The sequence below is a fragment of the Mastigoproctus giganteus genome, chromosome 7, assembly GCF_048544385.1.
Source record: "Mastigoproctus giganteus isolate SK-2022 chromosome 7, ASM4854438v1, whole genome shotgun sequence".
Taxonomy (NCBI): domain Eukaryota; kingdom Metazoa; phylum Arthropoda; class Arachnida; order Uropygi; family Thelyphonidae; genus Mastigoproctus; species Mastigoproctus giganteus.
In genome coordinates this window covers 169044108-169063371 of record NC_143581.1, presented here as the reverse complement: position 1 = coordinate 169063371, position 19264 = coordinate 169044108, and the positions used below count along the sequence as shown (strand labels likewise).

General features: G+C 39.6%; 1 protein-coding gene across 4 annotated transcripts in view; it reads left to right on the top strand.

The window, feature by feature from the left end:
• Positions 1 to 19264, top strand: part of LOC150083322 (sodium/potassium/calcium exchanger Nckx30C-like) — a 238400-nt gene that overhangs the window by 68276 nt on the left and 150860 nt on the right. The window contains exon 1 of one of the 4 annotated variants that reach the window (XM_090377178.1): positions 7053 to 7131. The exons of the other annotated variants lie outside the window; for them this stretch is intronic. The gene's annotated coding sequence lies outside the window, so the exon portion shown is untranslated. Of the gene's footprint in view, positions 1 to 7052; positions 7132 to 19264 lie in introns of those variants that run through there. 4 annotated transcript variants of the gene reach the window in all.

Here is a 19264-nt window from a genome sequence, read left to right as displayed (position 1 = left end):
AGATCCAATGACTTTAGGCAGGCATTGTTCAGTATACCACTTAGCTGTGACTGTCTTCTGCGTGTCCAAAATGACACGTTCCACAATTCCACTCGATTTGAAAAATACAGCTATCATTTTCTTCTTTACAGATCGGGATTTTCTGACAATTACGGGTGTGTCGTCATCATCAAAGACCCAAACTTTGTTTTGAGCCTTGGTCGGCAGATCGTAATAGTACAGCCAAGTCTCGTCACCTGTCACGATGTTGTTCACATACCGAGATTGTCCCTTATCAAACTTTTTTAACATCTCCCGGCACCAAGTCACACGTCGTGTCATCTGCTCTTCAGTCAGTTGATGCGGCACCCAGAGAGAACAAAGTTTCTTCACGTGCAAATGATCTTGCAGACTCGAACGAATTGGTGGTGCATTTAGGCCCAAAGTATCCTCTATCTGTTGGTAGGTCACTCGCCTGTTTTCATCAAGCATTTTCCTCACAGCAGTAACGTTTTCCTCCGTAACTGACGTTCGTGGCCTTCCCGGCCTCTCAGAATCCTCCAGAGTGAAATTTCCCATTTGGAATTCTCTATACCACCTGAATATCGTTGTACGATGTGGAAAATCATCATCTAGTGCAAGAGTCATTTCTTCTAAGCACTGGTCTATGGTTAAACCACGCATGAAATTATACCGCAAAACTGTCCTTATCTCATTTCGTGACCACGATGCCATCGCAAGCACTTTACACTCTCACTACTAATGAATAACTGAGCCCATCGACTTGGCGCGGCGGCTACTATGCACGTATGAACATGTCTCAACATGCAGCAACAAGCAGCTTCCTGTGATTCATTGTTGCGTCATATTGCAAAACTTTCCTAGTACCCTTTGTATATGATGAGAGCCTTGTTGATCAATTCGGCCCTGGAAAGATTGTGCAAGGGTCAAGGGGTAGAATTTTTTTCAGCCTGGACTGTACTTGTTAACAGGAGAGATTGCTTCTACAGGGATGGGATACACTTAAATAGAAAGGGTGCAAGAATATTTGCTGATGCTATCGAGGCAGTGTTAGGTGGGTCGGAAAACTGCTAGCTTGGGGGGATACAAAGACTAATAGTTTAACAGTAACCGCAGGCAGAGGTGAAGGTGATTCTTGCACAACTTCTATTAGAATAAGAAGCGACCTGGAGCGAGGGGTGTTGGGGGTTTCAGGGACGGATGGCAGTCATCCTGGAATAGTTGGGTATATGGGATGTGTTAGGGTAACAAGGAATAGGCATAGGAGCATGTATGCTTGCATGTATACCAATGCTAGAAGTATAGTAAATAAATTTGATGAATTTGAAGTGTTGGTCAAGACATCAAAGGCGGATATTGTTGGGATAGCAGAGACGTGGTGTCACAAAGATATAAGGAATGCAGAACTGGAATTTGGGGAGTACAATGTGTACAGAAAGGATAGACAGGACAGAAAGGGAGGAGGTGTTATGCTGTTAATTAAGAAAAACATAAAATCAAAAGAAGTGCATCCAGTTGATATAGATGGACAGTGCACTGTTGAGTCAGTTTGGTGTGACATAAGCACTGCAAAAGCAAAGATAAGAGTAGGAGTGTGTTATAGGCCTAATGACTCGAATGAGTACAATAAACAATTGTACAGAGAAATAGTGGGCCAATAAATCAGAATGTCTTATAATGGGGGATTTTAACTTCCTAGATATTGACTGGAACTTGTGGGTTGGTCACTCACACACTAGTCAGACTTTTGTGGATTTATTGGATGATTGTTTTCTGCAGCAGCATGTTCGAGAGGCAACCAGAGAAAGTAATACTCTTGATCTGGTTATCAGCAGTGATCATTCGTGTATTAAGAATTTGCAGATAAAGGAACCACTAGGTGGCAGTGATCACAGTGTGCTGAAGTGGGATTTACTCAAAGAGGTAACTACCGTCAGGGGTAAAGGAAAGGGTTTTTGCTTCCGTAAAGGGGAGTACAGTGGTCTCACAGTTTTTAAATTCTGTACAGTGGGATCGACTGACGATGTTACAAAGAGTAAATTCTAAGTGGGAAGCATTCAAGGAATTAATCGTGGAAGCTACTAGACTTTTCATACCGATGAAGAAATATTGTTCAAGGTTTAGGCCTAAATGGTTATCAAATGAATTAATGAGACTCGTGACAGAGAAGAAAAATGCATGGGATGCATATAAATTATCAGGCGACGCAGAAGCCTGTAGCAGATATAAGCTAGTCTGTAATCAGGTCACAAAGGAGGTTCGGCAGGCAAAGGCGGATTACGAGAAATCTTTGGCAAAAGATGCTAAGAAAAACAGCAAGGATTTCTTTACTTATATAAACTCTAAAAGGAAGGGGCTGAATATGATTGGTCCACTTGAGATCGATGGTTCGACTGTTGATGATCCTGCTCAGATAGCAAACAAACTGAATGAGTATTTTGCATCTACATTCACACGTGAGGAATCATTACAGTTTGAAAATGGAAGAAGGTTATCAAATTGTAGCAGTGTGCTTAATGATTTTGTAATAACTGAGAGCAAAGTGGAGGAGAAATTGTTGAAGTTAAACATAAGAAAGGCACCTGGGGTGGATGGGATCTATCCAGTTATATTAAAGGAGGCGGCAAAGCAACTAAGCAAACCCTTAGCCATAATTATGAGAGCATCCTTGGATTCAGGGGAGGTTCCCACGGACTGGAGATGTGCAAATGTATCCCCAATTCACAAAGGAGGTTCGAAGGGTGACACGAATAATTACAGACCAGTTAGTTTAACTTCTGTTCCGGGTAAAATAATGGAGTCACTGGTTAAGGATGCATTGCAGGATCATCTAGACAAGACTGCAGCAATAATTCAGACACAGCATGGGTTTGTTAAGGGAAAGTCTTGTCTGACAAATTTGATTGGTTATTATGATGTGGTCACAAAGGAACTGGATGCAAAAAATAATTTTGATATCATATACTTGGATTTCAGGAAAGCTTTTGACACTGTTGCGCATGGAAGACTACTGTACAAATTGGAGCAGAATGGTATTAAGGGCAAGTTGCTACAATGGATAAAAGGATGGTTAAGTGGGAGAAGACAGAGGGTGGTAATCAATGGGTGCTGCTCTTCCTGGACTAATGTTATTAGTGGAGTCCCACAGGGTTCGGTGTTGGGTCCACTGTTGTTTTGTATATTTATCAATGATATTGATGAAGGTATATCAGGCTTAATGTCGAAGTTTGCAGATGACACGAAGGTTGGCAGGGTTGTTAATGACAGTAATGGCAGTGTGATACTGCAACAGGATCTAGATAATTTGGGCAGATGGGCTAAGAAGTGGCAACTGAAGTTTAACCTTGACAAATGCAAAGTACTGCATATGGGTAGAAGTAACCCCAGAGAAACGTACCAACTGTGTGGTACTACACTTAAGGTGGTAGAAAATGAAAAAGACCTGGGAGTAATTGTGCAGTCAGATATGAAGTTTTCTGAGCAATGTAGACAGGCTGCTAGGGCAGGTCATGCGGTTTTGTCAATGATATATAGGAATTTTGCTAGCAGGGAAAAGGAGGTGATTGTCCCTCTGTATAAGGCAATGGTCAGGCCACGCCTTGAGTACTGCGTACAGGTCTGGAGGCCTCATTTTAGGAAGGATGTAGATTTGCTTGAGCGTGTACAGAGAAGAGCAACACGATTGGTGAGGGGAATGAAGGGATCCTCTTACCATGAGAGGCTTAAGTTCTGCAAATTGCAGTGGCTGGAGACTAGGCACCTGCGCGGTGATCTGATTGAGGTCTATTATAAGGCCTTGAATGGGTTGAGCACGCTGAATTCTGATGGGATCCTCCCACTTGTTCAGAATACGAACCTACGGGGACATAAGTTCAAATTAAGAAAGGATAGATGTAGAATAGATGTGCGGAAATTTGCCTTTAGCCAGCGGGTGGTTAATTGCTGGAACAAACTTCCATCTGTCGTTGTGGAAGTTGATAGGTTAAATAAATTTAAGGAGGAACTGGACAGGCAATTGGAGGGTATGGTGTGATTTTTTTTTTTTTTTTTTTTTTTTTTTTTTGGCTGATGCTGCATAAGCTCCTACACTTGCTTTCTTGCATCAGGTGCCACTACTACTAATAGAGAAGTTATTCGTGTTTTTGGTTTATATTGGGGGTTTCTTAAATTTCTTTATAAATATCGTTCAAGTGTATTGCATGCCTATGTTTTAACCAGTTTATCTTCCATTGTACTGAAAGTAAAGCATTTTATTCTTCATTATGGGATCATTACAGTTAATTTCGAGTACCAAGAGAAGTAGTTGGAAATATCAAAAGGATCATGAATCCTGGGCTACAAAATTCTCAATTTTACACGCCAGCGTACATGCCTTTCTTCTTGGAATGAGTTAATAATGCTTTCTGTAGGAGATTCACAAAGAAGCATTCAAATGCAACGCTGCATAATTTATCTAACTTTCCAGCACGAAGCTAAATTTGAAGAAAGATTAAAAACGTCAGCTGAGTTTTTTTACAAGTACTATAACAGGCAAGGGAGGATTTAGATAGTGTGGCCCTAATGTTGAAAGGACCCTAAAATACTTGCAGAATTTTGCCCTCACAAAAGTGGACGGTGAGGTCCCAAGCCATGGCCTACTTCTCTTATTCCAAAATTCGATGCCAATGACTGATATATAATTTTGCAAGGCATCTTTAATTTACGTTTAATATCTAAACGGAAGATAGCTTAATTCGTGAAGCAATTATGTAAATTTGTTCAACTTGCCCTTAAGGCACAGGGTGGTTAAAGTCTTCCTCGGTTAAAAATTAATAACTAAAAACCAAGTCATCGAATTTTTTAAAATTATAATCAGTATGTGTGGGATTTTTTAAACTAATTCGAAATTTGGCAAAAATTATTCGCAAAGTGATTGATTTAGGAAAATGACATTATCACCAATCTTTTTCAATGATCAAATCTGTGTATCTACCATTTTTTTTTATTAAGCAAACAAGATTGGCATTGTGTTCTCCACATTTGCCTTAAAATTTTGATGGGATATTATTTCTGAACAATGTTTCTTCAAATCTGGAAGAGTGAAGGAGAAAAATGTAGTATACACGGCGTTTCAGATACTTACACTTGAAGGGCAATCTTACTAGCCAAGGATGTGAAAAATTGCAACTGACAATTCCTTTTTCCATGGTTTCTCATAGGGACTGCTTGGCATTATTGTCAATATGGGGTGTAGCACCACCTTGCATAAAAAATTCTTCCATGTAAACCACGTTCATAATCTCAACTAGTTTTGTTTTCCAGTATGCTAACATACCGTATGCTGTTAATTGTGCATGTCTAAATGACCTTGATTGTTATCCATCCGTACTGTACTATAGGGAATACCAGTCACAGTAGATATATGGAGAGCACTAGATAATCTAAATGAATTTGATCAAGCTTATTGTGCACACCTTCAGATCTTTGAATCACTTATGATCTGACGGACGACCACCCCAGGAGTTGGGTAGCCGCCTTCGAAATTACTTACAGTATATACGGTTCTTCTCGAACAAGGCCTTGAGACATTTTTCTCTCTTTGAAGTTCTTCGAGGACTGCAACAACACTGTCGCCATTTTTAAAATAAATTGTAATTAAGAGTTTATCTTTAGGCAACGTTTTAAAACCAGTGTTGACTGTATTTGGTTAATTAAGTTGGTTACTACACCTTCGTCATTTTTCTCCCTTTTATCTCGATGTTAAAGACTACGTCGAGCAAACATTCGAATTCTCTGATCCTAGAGGTATTCCTTTTTATAACGAAAGTAAAAGCTATTTTTTTTTATTGGGGCGAATAAATCGATTAGTTTCCTGGTGGTCAAATTTTGAACAAATTTTCCATTTTTAAAAAATCCCAAATACGGATTAGTGTTAAAAAAATAAATAACTGTTTTCGATACCACCTACACTTTCTAATTTTCAAAAGTGGGAAGAGTTTATAACAACCCACTACTTATACAGAAATGAATTCTAATTGTAGTAATCCCAGTTGTTTGAGATTCTGTAGTTAGAATTAGATAAGAACCAATTAGATTAGAATTAGATAAGAACCTTTTCTGGTAACCTGGACTTGTTAAACCAAATTTGTATTATGAAAAAAATACAGTGCATTTCATTTTAGCCATACCCACAATGCTAAATTCCGCTTATTAGCAACACTGGTTCTGCGTTTGCAGAGTAGACCTTATCACTAATTCGATTTTTCACAAGCTTTAACAGCATTAAGCTAATATTACGCTTGTTGTTTGCTTCGCGTTGTTTTAATTACCAGCAGCCAAAGGGCAGAGTTGCAAGGCCATTTTGTTGCCTTGCAAGTATGAAAACAGAAGCACGGAGACCTACAGCAATACACAGTACATGACGCTCGAACTCAGCTTGTTGTAAAAACACATTGCATGAACACCGATTTTATTTATTATATTCCAAAATCTGTTTTTAAACCTTCTGAAGTATCAAATGGTTGAACATCACGAATTTGTAGTGTTAACATGATGTGAACTTCACTAGTACTGCGCTTTCGTAATGTAGTCCTTTTTTTTTTCTGTCCAGACTGTGGAGTGGTGTCTTATTTTTATGGAAACTCAATACTCTAAGCATATGTAAGTTAAACTTTGAATTCCTCATGTTTATTTGAATATCCATCTGTTATATTTAAGTATCCAAGAGCTATACTCAGAATTATTACATCTTTCAAACATTGTCCACTGCATCTACTGAATAATTATAATTGGGCATTGAAAGTAAGGATTCAACAATTGTCCTTAATGTGAAAGGCATATTAGGTAATGTATAAATAGCGAATTTACGATAACCAGACAACGTGATTCAGTACGATGGGACTGGAGGTCGATACCGTACTATCCTCATCATTGCTGACTCACATCATCCTACATGTTTTACCCTACACGGTGCCTTTTCTTATATCGCTATTCGCTTTACCTGTTCGCTGACGTCAGTGGAAGTCTGTACTTAGCTTTGCATCCGGTCGGATATTGCGAACACAAGTCCAGTAGTGTTTTCTTACAGATGACAGTGCTAGGAACTTTAGCCAAACAAGACCTTCTGGTTTTTATGTCATTTAATCTACTGTGGTAAGTAGTTTAGAGAAATGTCTTAGGGGATCAAAGATAGATGGTATCGGAGCAAAGTCAAAGTTAGATTCCAGGGATTAAAGGTTTGAACGTGATTAATATTGTAAGGTGTAATTTAAAACGTCACAGAATAGTATTTGTGAAAAATAAATTATACTTTAATTTATTATTTGAGTAATGCTTTAATATTTATTATTTAATAAATTATACTTTAAATTATACAAGACCAACAATACATTTTATCTGTGATCGTATTTAGTATATTTTCAAATTACTGGCATTTTATTGAAACTTCTGGTAAAAAAAGTTGATGTTTAATGTAAATTTTAATGTGAAGAGTATGATTGTGTTAGTTTGTTTTCATGCGTTGTTTTTCAGTGTTGAAATACTATAATGGCATTTATCTTGTGGCATGCGAACAGCTCGTGCTCGTTTCATTTTCTTTTAACACCACAACTTGGATGAAAGCGTTTTTAACGCAAGATTTAAGATTTACATAACCTAATTCAGAAACTATATCAAGTTTTCTTTATTGCTGATCCATAGGTACAGTGCTGCATGTTTTTATGTATAAAAAATAAATAAATAAATTGCAGCCATTATCAACCCACTGCAGGATGGAAGCCTCCTCAACAATTCATGCTGAGGGAAATGGACCATAATCTGCCACGCTGGTCCAGTGCGGATTGGCAGATCGACCGTATTTAGCAGTCAGGGGCTTGAACCCCGGTCTATTCAAAGAGCGTGTACCACTGCACTCCCGCTCCTGACCATTCGGCTACGGTGTATACAAAGTATTAATCTTCTCCTGGTACGAAAACGATTGCGTGTCTGAGTATTTTTGGACACTTTTAGAAATGGGTAATTATTAGTTAACGTTGGCCTACATATTGCACTGTTTATGAAAGTTAACTGAACGAATATGTAAATGGAATTATGAGTATAACGGATTGCTAATTAGGTTTAAGTAATTTCAAGATTTCTTTCTCTTTATAAGTATTGACAATTTTACCGTAATAACTAATAATTACACAAACTAAGATTTTCCATCCTTGTTTCATCCAAGTTCAGCAATGGAAATTTTGTAGCCTTCATTGAGTAGATTATTTTAAATTTTTTAAAGTATCGTATATTAATATTACTTCTAGCATTGCTAACCAGAGACTGTTTATAGAGTAAGGGCAGAACGCATAATTTCTACTTCCCTTGAAAATTGAAGGTAAATGTTTTATGCAGGACCCTGAATTTATATCTGTCATTGTTCTACAGGAGTTTATTGGATGATTGTCTAGAGGGCTCAGAACCAGGAAGATTAGTATCGGAGCAAAACCTGTTATAATTTTGGTTTTTGACTGTGGTGGTTTTTCGTGTTAACTTTTGAATTGCAAATTCCTACTCTCGGGTGCGTAGCATCCTAGTGTGCCCCTGTTTGGTTATATATATATAAAAAGTCCATTTGAATGATTGGTAATTTCAGGAATACAGTCAACCGCTATCGGAAAGGCGTTAACTTTTATTCGGGACGATGGAAAACTTGCTTTTTCCAATCGCAAAATGCCGTTACTTCAATATATTAATGTATGACAGTTTACCACACCCAACGGATTTTATTTCGTCTTTTACTATGCCTTGCTATATAAATAATTCATGTTTATTTTTTTATGGGTTAAAATGCCAATATACCCGCAAGCATTCTAATGACTTACTTCAAAACGACCGTCCTTTTAACCGATTTGGTTAAAACGACCATCAAAAGATTTTTTGCCATCTTCCTCCCATGGGGGAGGGGACCGAAAGAGAAACATTACCTATAATGGATAAAAATTAGAATGGACATCATTGCAGAGCCGCAATGGAGGTGAAAGATCTGGTTATATCCACTGCGATTTATGCGTCGGTGTCAACAAACGCCGTTCCCGAAGACAACCTACTGCACGAGTTTGCATACTTTAAGCGTTCAGTCACGGACTGCATTCTCCTGCGATGATCGCCATGGGACTGAGAATGGAGCAATGACTGTTACCGCTACCTACGTTTTTTATAGCCCAAGGCTACTGAGTCGGCACTTACCGTAGAGAGAGAGAGAATTGCTCCACATTCTCCGAAGGAGAAATACTGACGTCAAATAAATAAATGGGTATTTCGAGGTTCTATCAGCACCACGGAAGAAAGTCAGCCATTTACCCATATGACACTTTCAAGTAGCTGTGAGCTTATACAAATTGTGGTCCCCAACCATACGACACTTCTTCGGGTGGAACGAACAGTTTTGATTGCAAATATTACCGAAAACAAACTGGCAAAATAAATTGGGAAAAATCCTTGCACAAATCCAAGTTCGTTTTCCAATACTTTAATTACAGTACTGAATTTATTGTTAAAATGTTGCTATAATTTTATATCTAAATTATGATTATATAAACAAAATTAGTCTATACATGATGCATTGCAAATTAATGAAGCCTAGAAAAAATAGCGATTAAACCCACCTTCAATTCAAACCTTTTCTTTTCTAATCCCGCGATTTCACCTGGAGATGACAAGCAATCAGTTTAGATTCCATACGATAGATTACTATAAGAAGCCTTCAAGCAGGACAATTGCGTGCTGAGGTAGAAAATTGGCTGACTGTGTCGAGAAGGATGGCGCTGATGCTTTGGAACCAATTTCAAGAGAGAAATCCATCACAAAGACCAGGATAAAACAGCTTTATTAGTTCTTCAGCCGAATGCAATAGGTAACCTCTTTTAATCAAAGGTGGAGTAATCAACGACCACGATAAATGTATATCGTATCAACTCGCTGGAGATCCTATTTCGACTAGTGTTAACATCACTTGACATGAGTTGACTGCTGTGTGTTCATTTCAGAGTTTTTCATCACTCTGGACTTATTGTGGGATATAAGGAAAAAGCCTTTTCTTTCAGTATCTAGGAAAGGATGGTCATCGCTATTTTGAAGTCGTGCTTTGCATAGTTCCATGGGATCATCCCCTAATGCATGATTAGATTCTGGAGTTCGAAAATCTAGGAGTGCTGCTGATGTGCTTTCGTGTATAACGTTTTCTCCATAGTGAAACTGGCGCAAGAGTTGTTTGGAAATCTAGGTATACAATGTATAGATACGTTAATGAGGTCTCAGGAGCGATCATATACATGGGATGACTTCCAGAAGTGAATTTCAAGCTAGTGAACCTGGAACTCTTCAGGAGTTGAAATTAGCTGTTGTGGAGTTGTTGGATTTGTTCCTTCGCACGTTGTATGGAATGTCAGAGTAAGGATTTCGTGTCCTCCACAGATCTCGTGCTCTGTGGGCTAAGCAGGTCTGTTGTAACAGGTGCATTCGACTTATCGATTTCGTTACTTAGAACAAATATCCATTCGCTCAACATTGATATTAAAACACTTATGTTGCTGTGAATAATGCACTATACTTCAGTTCAACACGCCAATATTTATGAAATAAATCTTTCGTGCAATGAAGATTAAATGTAGAAAATTTAAAAACTACGTTCATTTCAGTGATACACCACTTTATACTTCATGAGTTGCATTTCAAAAACCGTGTTTAAGTATTAGTTTAAGGGACTTTTATGAGGGGGGATAAAAAGAATGCTTAAAGAGAATAGGCACCACGTATGGTAAGTTGTTCCTGTAGCTGTTACACAGGTCTACAGAGGACAGCAAAACATTTAAATACAAATGGGAAATAAATTAACTTGAGGGTGGGGAGTCTCGACCATCGCTGATAGAGGAAACGTTTCCTTGTTAGTCATGGAACCGTTTGCGCTGTACAGAGTAAGTAACGTGCGTCTTCGGACTACGAGTTGATAGGTATGAGTCATCTATCATGGAATCAACGTACTGAATAGTGATTCATGGTGTGAGATTTATTTTGTTGGTAATCTCTGAAATAACATGCAGAATGTTTCAGTTTAAAGACATGGGGGCGGAAAGTCTCGCTTATTTTTAGATTTAGAATATTTGTCATATTGACGTGTTTTGTTGTATGTGGGCTAAAACTTCCGCATTCGATATTAAAATAGGACTAAGTGTTTCCATTTTGATTTTAGAATGTTTTTAATTAAAAATTTGACTAATGAACTTTTTTTTTTTTTTTTCTCAATTGGAATGCTATTCGTCTTCATCGGATTGTTTCTTAAACGTCTTCGGCATACTTTTGAAAAAACTACCATAAGCACATTTTATTTGAATGTGCTTATGGTAGTTTTTTCTGTGCCTCCTACGTGAGGAAGGACAGAATAACTTTCGTAGTTATTTTACACACCGATGGGCGCGTATTGAAGGACGACATCACAACTGTTATTTGTTTTTTTTTTAAGTAAAATTGGTGGCCAAAATTCAAAATTCGCTTCAGACTTACACCTATGATGTTTTTAAACTAAACTAAGAGTGGACGCTGCTTTTCTATTGAAAATAAAGCAGTTGAGTAAAGTGTAGTGTTTTTTTGTTTAACGGCCCCAGGGGTTCCCCCCTTCTCCGTGTTGTGTACTCTGTGAAACACAGAACACTATGCAGGCCAGAGATTTTAAAAAGTCGAAGATATATGTTGAGTGTCATGTGTTGTTCTCTGACCTTTTAGCCATTGGGCCCCTACTGGGACCTCCGTTGCCCACACTTTGCCCCGAGGCAAAGTGTGGGCAACGGAGGGATCGCATTAGAAGTAAGTACTCTGGCAGGCCCTGCCACCTAATTTCCTAATATTTCATTGGCAAGGGCCTAAAAAAAGCGTATATTCAGTTAGAATAAGGGTGAAGACTGAAGAAGGGGGAACAGATAGAAGTATGGGGTTGTGATAGGGAACGCAACTCCAGTAGATGAGTGGGACTGGCCCCACCAGGAAAAAATGGGGGTGGGATGGGGAGGAAACAGAAACCCATCCTTTCCCTACCAGAGGAGGGGGTTTAAAGTGAACCAAGTTAGGGCACCCAATTCAGAATGCCAGATGATCTAGTGGCACGCCAGTGGCGTTGTCAGTCTTCATCTAGGAGATTGTGTTATTGGTCACATCTGTGAGAGTCAAGTACAGTAGTATACGAACCTTCTGTCTTTCGTAGGTTTTCTCTATTCATGGGTGGTTCCTGGGCAAGTTGTTCTTCACTTGGTAGTTGTCTTTGGTGGGTGACATCTTTGGAGCATGGATGGTAGTTCACACCAATGATAATAATGCTGGTTAAGTTTTGCTGCCTTGTTCCAGTACCATCAGGGTCCCAGGGTTCAATTAGTTGAGAGGGTTATCACGTTGCTGCGGTTAGTTGTCTTCTCCTCGAGAAAAGCTGCTGTGCGTAGTTGGTGAGAGCGTCACTCTTCCTTAGTATCCAGTAGGTGGTTTTCTTTGCCTTTTGGTATATGTCAGCTTTGTGATGAGCTGGCAGCGGAAGTCATCGTAGAGGGGGGAACTCATGCGTGAGGTGATCCCAGTCCTCAGTTCCTCCACAGAAGTACGTTGGGTCCTCTTCTAGGCCAAATGTTGTTAGTTTTACCTTTATTGCACCATGACCAGTAAGCAAATACGTGGCGTACAGGCCTGGAGAAAATCATGTCAGGGATTTTGGATAGACTCTGCTAATATCTGGGATGAATCTCCTGGTGATGACCCCCTTGGCTGAATTTGTCCAGCGATCCTGCCACACCCACTTCATGTGTGCTTGAAGTCTCCTGTTCTCCATTTTTTGGTTGTTGGTTAGATTCAGCTCGAATTCAAAGCAGGTCTGAGACACGCCCTTGGAAAGATGATACAGCATTGCAGTTCTCACCACTTCGGGGTCGAGGAAGAGGGGCCCCATCAGGACCTGGAGGGAGTGAATACTCGCAGTGCAGCAGGCATTAGAGATGGAGAGCAGGACCGTGCGTTGTGTGGAATCCAGGATTCGTCTGTTTACTTCAGTCGTAGCCTTGCTAAACCAAACTCCGGCTGCATACGTAATCACAGGAATGAAGAGAACCTTGTAATACAGCGAGAGTTCGCTTGTTCAGACCCTAGTCCCGAAGGGAGACCCTAGCAACCATGGCAGTATAATTTCTTACTTTGGTTCTGATGTATTTGAGATGAGCTTGGAAAGAAGTTTGTCTAGTACAATGCCAAGATATTTAAGTTGCACCGACAACTTTGCGGTCTTGTTACCAATTTTAATCTATCGCGGTCTTGTAATGAAGAGTTCCTTTAAGAAGCAGCGAGTTTGTTTTCGATGGTGATATGGTCAGGCAGTGTTTTTGCCCAGTCCTGGAGGATTTGGAGCGTGTGGTTTGCTAAGATCTCTACCTAGGACCTGCAATTTGCCGCCACCGTCAGGATGAGGTCATCAGCAAAGGCTTGCGGACGAACCTCCCAGAGGTCAAGACATAGAAATTTGTCCATCACCAAGTTCCATAAGGTCGGCCTCAGTACCGAGCCCTGGGGGGGCAACCACGATGTATCAGTCTTGTGAGTTTCTGATAAGGAGCGTTTACTGTAATCACCCTATTTGAGGGGTAGCTTTTAATGATATTGAGCAGATTGTCCGGTACATTTGCTTGCCTGAGCCTGCGGAGGACGCTCGGCCACCATAGGGTGTCGAACGTCCCTGCGAAATATATTGTAATCATCAGGAAGTATTTCCTGTCTGCTTAGTGGGCCTGAGTGAGCAGTGCCTGTAGAGCATCAACCGTACAGCGCCTCAGTCTGAAGCTATACTGGTTTGGTGATACTAGGTTTGTTTTCTCGTAGTGGCTTTGGATCCGTACATGGAGGAGACGCTCTAGGAGCTTACTTGCTGCATACGGACAATAGGGCTATGGGCCTGTATGAACTTGAAAGATGTGGTAGTTTTGTCGAATTTTTAAGGATCAGTCTCACATTTGCAACCTTCCAGTCATCCGGGAAGGTGCCAGTGTGCAGGTAGAGATTGAATAGATGGAGCGAAAGCTCCACAACCTTCTTCACAATTTCAGTCTCGAACAAGTCGGGCCCCGGACACCTTATCTCCTTGATAAGAGCTGCCGCGGCTTGGAGTTCTTCCTGTGTGAACTGCGATTCAACTTGTTCAGTCCGATAGATTTCATTTTCTCTGCGGATCTCATGCTGCTCGGTTGTTGTTGGATTAATGTACGGATAAAAAAGGTTTTTTAAGATATTTGAGACTGAGTCCCTCCAGGTGGTGATGGTTAGGTTTCCCTGTGGGGTGTTCGTAGCGGTGTTCACTTCCCCCTGTGGAGTTTGTTTGTGGTGATTTTGTACACCATCCCCAAGGGGTCCGAATTTCCCGTGTAAGAGACAAGTCGCTCCCAGGATTGCTGCTTTGATTTCTTTATTCTTTCCGTATACGCGTTTCTAGCTGTTCGATATACTTGTTTAAGTTCTTCGACCTCCACATCAGGCCATGATCTTCTCGCCATTTGGTACGCTTTCCGTTTGGCTTGTACCTCCTTTCTCATCCTTCGAAGCTTCTCGTTCCACCAAGGCACTGCCCCCGGAGAAGGTTTTTTCTTTTAATCGTGGCATTGCAGACTTTTTGTTAATAGGGTGGTGATCTCTTTTTTGAAGGTTTGGATTTTGAGTTTGCCTGAGTTTCTGCTGCTGTTGTCCCATCACTTTCAGCAGGGCACCCCCTGAACATGTTCCAGTTTTTTTTTTTTTTCTATTGCATATCTTTGTTGCATTACTCTGGTAATGGGTTGTCTATTGTGATTTTTTTTGTGATCCTGAATGTAATGACTTGGTAATAGAGGTCGTCCAATCATCTTGGACCCTTCCAGTCGGAGATATAGTTGGCTGTGTTTCTTGTAGCCAGAGAAATGTCAATGGTGGCTTCCAAAAGGGTGCTGCTGAAAGTGGGGAGGAGGTTTGACTGATTCCGAAGGGGCAGTTATCCCCTGTAGTTCTCCAGTCTTTGGCCGTTTGTTGCTCCTCGCCGGTCTGGTGTTGTGCTGTACCACGTGGGGGACCTGCAGTTTACATCTGCCCCGACGATAATTCGCCCTCCTGGGAGAGTGCTTAGTACACTTTGAAGGTATCTTTTAGCCCTGATAATAGCTCCGCCTGGACGGCAGTCCAGACGAAGATATTTCAGTTCTCAGACGACAAATAGCCGAAATCTTAAAATAAACGAGATAGACCCCTTTGTCTTTTTAATTGAAACGCTGCTGTAGTGGAATGGAATTTCTTGTTTTACTGCTGGCTTGCCCATTTTTGAGCAAATCTAATCTGTGATTTAATGGCCATAAGTTTTTTTTTTTTCCTCCTCTTTTCAGCCTTTTTTTTTTTTCTCTCTCGTGTTTTAAATTAATTAAAACTACTGGATTAAAAATGGGAAAATTTACAAGAATCTGTCATTTCCTGGTTGACCAGTTCCCTCATTTACGGTGTTGAATTAGGTGTGTCAGCAGTACGGGTCCCCTCTAACGCACAGTTATGGAAAGCGATGCAAGTTGTGTGGTAGACCTCACATAAAGAAGTTTATCACGTGGAATCTGTGCCAGAGTGGTGGGACATGAGTCGTGTGGCATTTTTATGATTGTGTATAAAGCTTATGATTTGATTTTAAACGATTCACGTCCCCTTTAAGCCTCTAATAATAGCATTGGCAGTGTAATGTTTGAAATATTATTCGTCTGTTAAATATAATTACACATGAAGTAATGTATGGCTGCAATTCTGACCGATTATATAAAACTGAAAACTCTTTTCCACATCTGATAAGTGAATATTGTGATTTTAAAAGAATGCAACTTTAAAACTCAGTCATCATCCGATACTTGGGATTCCTCTTTGGTATTTTCGCAGAAAGTCATTCTTCCTTTAAGTTGGTCATCGGATAAGACTTCACTGAGTAAATGAAACATGAACCTTTTAATTATTCGAGATATAACTTAATTAGCAGCATTTCGTTTATGTAAATTCATACTTTAAAGCACACGAAGCGAAAAAAAATGGCTGTTCAAAGTGAAATTAATTAGAGCTATGCGCATTTGAAGTACCCAATTTTCATTCAGGGAGAGAATCTGGATATCTGGGTTTCTTCCACCTCAGTGAACATGCTGCTTCCACTTATGATAATGCAACTAGTAAACAGATCGGGAAACAGGCAGCCAACCATGCACTTAAGGAAATGAAAGTCCTTTTATTATTGTAGCGCGATATTAAGCCTGTTTTACTGGCGTAAAGATGGTGTTTCTGGCGTGGCAAGGTAGGTAAGTGCCCAAGAAAAACATACGTAGTGTGGTATATAAGTGATTTTAAATGAATTATTAAAAAATATTTGCCCTCTTTCTGTTTAAACTGCTTGGCTTTTAAGTGTATCCAGCTATTATAGCGGAACTTCAGTTACTACTAGTTGAAAGTTATGGAAAGATATTGCATAAACAAGGTTTGGGTAGAGTAGGTTACGTGTGATCCAATTCATGGAATTTTCAATGGCATCACGAAGTTGATCATTCGTTTTCTTTTAAATTGGTCTAACTCTTCGAAGGAATTCAACATCTAAGGAAGATGACTCGTACTATTTTGTAATGACATGTTCTTGTTTACCAAATTATTTTTATGTTTCATGGAAGCAAACCTAACGAATTGGATATCACATTTCTGTAGACCAGGGGTGTCAAACTGGCAGGCCCGCGACGGTTTTTTGCGGCCCATGAAAAACGACGTTTGTAGAATGTGTTTCCACTGCTTTTGTGATCAGGCAATTTCCAGACTTTGCCATTTGCCTATTTAACAGATCTTTTCACGCGCTGACAGTTAATTTTAGTGCGGCTTTCATACTGTTCGAGTCGATTACATCGTAATGCGTGCGAGCTAATATTTGTGTTGCCGTTTCTATTTAATAAAGTCAGTAAGCAAACAGTTTTGTGTTGTGACTCTTATATACACGTAATGCCGCTTTCCAAGCCCAACTATAAAAAGAAAGATTGATGAGGGGCAGATTTCAAGAAAGATGGGAATTGAGTTACTTTTGCACATAGGTAAAATTGTGTGTATTATTCGCAATGAATCGATTAGTGTCGTCAAAAAGTACAATATTAAACGACATGATACAATTCACAAAGTTTTTTTCTGCTTCGAGGGTAAATTAAGAGAAGAAAAATTAAATGATGTGAAGAACTCGCTTCAAAGGCAGCAAAATGTAATTACAAAAATTAACGAAGGCAGTGAATCGGTAGCGAAAGCCAGTTATGGAATCAGCTATTTACTGGCAAAACATTCTAGACTTTTCGGTGAAGGCTCCATGTTTAAGGAATACGTGAAAAAAGCGGCTGAAAACGTCTGTCCTGGAAATATTGAAGTGTTCCAAGAAATTTCGTTGTCAAGAAATAGTGGCTGAAAGGATTACAAAGATAGACAACTTGCGTGAACAACTGCAGGAAGCATCCGCAACGTTTCAATCTTTTTCAATTGCACTGTTTCTTAGAGCCTGCGATGACAATTTGAAAGTAACTGAAGAGTTTTTGGAAATGATTCCCATCCATGGAACTACTGGGGAAGGCATTTGTGACGCCATATGGAAGCATCTTGAGAAATACAAGCTTCCTCTCAAGAGACTCGTGGCTGCGACTACCGATGGCGCTCCAGCGATGACAGGCGAAGTCAAAGGATTTGTATCAACACCAGAAGCAAAGCTGAAGGACGAGAATCCGGACAAACAAAAATTGCATTCTTTCTACTGCGTTATTCATCAGCAGGTTCTGTATTCGAAAATAGTGAAAATGGGCTGTGCGCTCAAAACTGAACTTCATCCGGTCACGAGGACTGAATCACCGCCAGTTTGCTGTCCTTTTTAAAGACTTGGAAAGTGAACTTGAAGGGCTGTCGTACTGCATCGAGGTTCGTTGGTTGTCTTGCCACAACGTTCTAAGCAGGGTTTTTTTTTTTTTTACTTTTGGAAGAAATAATACTGTTCCTACAAATGAAAGGTCAGGATGTATCGCTTCTGAAGGATCAGTCTTTGGTACAAGATCTGGCCTTACTAGTAGATATTACAGGTCACTTAAACGATCTAAACATCAAACTACAAGGGAAAGATCAGTTGATAACAGCATGCACGATGCACTGGCTAGTTTTCAAAAATTGCATTATCTCAAGTTGATTGTGTGGCAAAATCAATTAAAATAAGGTATTCTTACTTTTCTATGTGTGAACAGTTAAAATCAGAATCAGTGTTATACCTTTTCAAAATTTTGTGGCAGAAAAGAAAAGATTAAATGCGAATTTGATACACTTTAAAGATTTCAAGAAACACCAAGAAGATTTCTCTTTTCACGGGTCCTTTTTCTTCTAATGTCAAGAGAGCTCCATTTCCATACAAATGGAACTAATTGATCTGCAGAATGACTCAATTTTAAAAGAGAAATGCTGAAAATTTGTGATCTATCAAAAATCTACCCCCGGAGTCAAGTGTTTGGCAAAACGGCCTAGATTACCTAATTTCATGTATATTCTTGTTGAAATATTGCATTACCTCGAATAAACTTGCTTTTTATTAATTTTTCTGTAGTTTATTCAGTTTCTTTATTTCCTTTCTATTAATTGTTAGTGCATTCTCAGCTGCGAGTATCAATTTAGTAACAACTGAGCGATTAAAACGTGTCTTTAGGCTTAGCAATGGAAAGGTTTGTGGGTCGTATGCGGCCCGCGTGAGTACACTAATACGGGAAATGGCCCGCGCCCAAATGAGTTTGACACCCCTGCTGTACACTAAACAGAATAGTGGTTAACTTTCTTAATCTAAAATTATAAAACTGTGATTACTGCCATTAATTAAAAGGAAAAACATGAGACACTTCGAAAATTCGTTCCATGGATACGGAGATACAGCTGTTTGAAACTGGCGCATGCGGCTCCGTGATTGAGATGTGACCAAGAAGCAGTTATAACTTGACGCTGTTTGATGTTAGAAGTGTTGTTAATTACATCTTCACGCATGCTGAATATGCCGATATGGTGTTTGTCTACGGTTTTTCTGGTGGAAGTGCTACTGCTGCTTGTAGAGAATACCGGTTTCAAGAGCGTTTACACCAAACTGCGTGAGACTGGTACAGTTTCCAGCCCTCATATTTCTTAACGTGCAAATGAACAAAATGTGGATGAAATAAAACACATTCTTCAGTCGGTAGAACGTAGTCCTACTATTAGCACACGA